The following is a 3,416-nucleotide window of genomic DNA, read 5'->3' as shown; positions in this document are numbered from 1 at the left end:
GCGAGCGCGTCGGGACTCCACCCCGCAGGGACGCGGCCAGAGCCAGACCTCACCCTGAGCCTCGAAGTAACCCGTTTAGGAGTCGACTAAGCACCGTAAGTGGTGGCTAGTGTGGGCTTCTTTGACTCTCAGTGACCAGAGGCTCGGCCTCTTGCCCTCTTTATTTGCCTCTTACTGCCCCTTCCCCGTGATAGCATTTAATTAAAGGACGTTGGCTACTCAGCTGCTAGAAACCCCTTAACTCCAGCTTTTTGAATGCAAATGCTGCCTCCAGCAATTGGGGGGCCACTTAACTCTACATGTTCCAGACAGTTTTTTTATTTCTCGTTCAGTTCCTTTCTGAATAGGACACGAGTGGTCAAGTGAGGCGATTTTGCCTCCCAAGAAACTTATGGCAATATCTGGTGAATTTCTCAACCTTTTGTTTTGGGGAGAGAAGTGTTCCTGGCAGTGTGTCCAGATGGTGGAGGTGGGTTGAGACCATGTACACTGCTAAATATAATATAACATGAGGAACAGGACCCCACGGCAAGGAATGACCTGCCCTGAAATAGCAGTACTGTTGAGGGAGAAACCCTGGATTAAAAGAAGTAAAATAACTTCTCTGAGGACTGATTGCCACAGCATCCTAACTAGGTAGCAGGTGTCCCCATTTTACAAATTAGGGCTTAGGTTCAGAGACTTGAATTTACCAAAGTCATGTAGCTAGTAGCTTCCATTCCTTGTTTTTCCCTTTTAATTTGTTGAAATTGCAAATTATTATATTTTAAGACAAGACTGTGTTAAGGTATAACACCATAGTTTACCAGTAGTTATAGTTTCTACATATTTGTGAGACTTGAATTTCAGTTAACTTTTTACTGATTCATGCATTCTCACAGCTTCAAGCATCAGTGAGTCTGAGGGCATCCATAACTGTATCTTTATTTTTATCCTTCTATATAAAAAAACTGTACATGACTATTAAAGCTAATCACCACTCATCTTAAACTTACCGCCATATTTTATCATCAGACTACTGGCCCAATGCTGAGCAGTGGAATCTGTACATTTAATAAGTTAGCAAAAAAACTATTATAACATTTCTAACAAAACATAGGATTCTGTGAGGAACTCCTAAAGATCTTCTGCTTTCTGCCTTTGTGCCTTATGAAACCACTATCTCCTTAAAGTAATAGTTAAATGCAGACACTCTGGCCAGTACAGTGACCCCTCATCTGCCTACTGGATTTGTTGGCAGTAAGGAGTCCAAAGTAGGCAGATAACAATCTCATCTTTTTAATAGGAAAACCGATGGCCTATAGTGATCTTTATTACCGATTCTTTTTTAAATTAGGATTTAATTGACATATTTTTAAAGTACACAACATGCATGATTTGATATATATGTATATATTGCAAACTGATTACCACGTTTTGCTGACATGTATTGCCACTATAGTTATAATTTGTTTTCTTTTGTGATGTAAACTTTTAAGATCTCTTAGCAAATTTGCATAGGTAACAGTAAATATAGATTGTTAACTGTGGTCACAGTGTTGTACATTACAACTCATTATCTTAAAACTGGAAGTTTGTCCTTTTTGACCACCTCTCATTTTGCTTATGAATCATCTCCCACTTTTGACAATCTCTAGTTTTCTGTATTTGTTTTTGTTATTTTAGATTCCACATATAAGTCAGCTCATAACAGTATTTTTCTTTCTCTCACTTATTCAGTCAACATAATGCCCTCAAGGTTTATCCAGACTGTGGCACATGGCAAGATTTCTTTCTTTTATTAAGATTAATATTTCACAATGTGACATAATTAATTCTTGATCCATTCCATTCATCAATGGAATATCTTGGTAATTATACATGATGGTGCAATGTCCATGAGGGCAAAAATATATTTTTGAGGTAGTGTTTTGATTTTCTTTGGATAAATATCAGAAGTGAAATTCCTAGATAATATGTTAGTTTAATTTTTTGAGGCACCACCATATTTTTTTATATAGTGTCTACACCAGTTTATATTCCTGTCAACAGTGCATAGGGGCTGAGTGCTGATTTTCAAAGCAGCTTAACTAAGTAACACATGTCATCATTTAACAAATTAGGTAACAGGTTCAAAGACTTGAAGTAATTTACCAAAGTAGCTCCCTGCTACGCATGGCATCCTCACATCCTCCTGACACTTGTTATTTCTTGTTTTCTTTATAAAACAGGTCTAGAAGATATAAGGTAAAATCTCATTGTGGTTTTGATTTGCTTTTTTCTCACTATTAGTAATATTGGGTATCTTTTTGTCTCCTGCTGGCCATCTGTATGTACTCTTCAGAGGAGTATTTATTCAGATCCTCTGCACACTTTTAATTGGGTTGGATTTTTTGTTTGTTTGCTATTGAGTTGTATGAGTTCTTTACATATCTTGGATATTGTTGAAATTTTTTTTTGATTACTCAATTTCCATACTAAATAATGATTGCTCAGATTTTCTGTTTCTTCATGATTCAGTCTTGGGAGGTTGTATGTTTAGGAGTTTATCCATTTCTTCTAAGTTATCTAATTTGTTGGTGTATAATTTTTCATAGTTGTCACTTTGGTCCTTTGTATTTCTATAGTATCAGATATGTCTCTTGATTTTATTTATTTGAATCCCCTTTCTTGGTGAGTGTAACTAAATTTTTGTCAGTTTATTCAAAGAAACAGGTTAGTTTCATTTTTCTTTTCTATTGTCTTTTTTCGTCTCTTTCATCATTTCCACTTCTATATTTATTTTCCTTCTAATAGCCTTGGGTTTGTTCTTCTAGCTCTTGGCAGTATAAAGGAAGGTAGTTGTTTATATTTGCACTCTTTCTTCTTTTTGAGTCTAGATATCTCTGTGAACATCCCTCTTAGAGACTTTTTTTTTTTTCTTGCTGTGCCCCATAGTTTCTGGTATGTTTGGTATTGTCTTAAGGTTATTTTGCATTTTTTTTATCTTTGATCCATTGATCACTTGGTAGCATGTGTTCAATCTCCATATATTTGTGAATTTTTCAGTTTTCTTCTTGTAATTTATCTCTAATTTCAAACATTTGTGATTTAAAATGCTTGATATGATTTTAACCTTAAATTTATTAAGACTTGTTTTAATTAGTTAATTAAGACTTGCTTAGAATATGACCTATTTGAGAGAATGTTTCATTTACATCTGAGAATATATATTCTGCTGCTTTTGCATGAAATGAACTTTAAATGTCTATTAAGTCCATCTGCTCTAATATATCATTTAAACCCAATATTTTCTTATTGATGTCCTATCTGGATAATCTTGTTGTTGAAAGTAGAGTATTAAAATCTTTTGCTATTACTGCTTGCTGTGTACCACCCCTATTGGGTGTGTAATATTTGCTTTATATATTTAGTTGTTTCTGTGTTTGATGCATACA

The sequence above is a fragment of the Condylura cristata genome, unplaced genomic scaffold (assembly GCF_000260355.1).
Source record: "Condylura cristata isolate star-nosed mole 26May11 unplaced genomic scaffold, ConCri1.0 scaffold00013, whole genome shotgun sequence".
In the NCBI taxonomy this organism is placed as follows: domain Eukaryota; kingdom Metazoa; phylum Chordata; class Mammalia; order Eulipotyphla; family Talpidae; genus Condylura; species Condylura cristata.
This window is presented reverse-complemented; position numbering follows the sequence as displayed.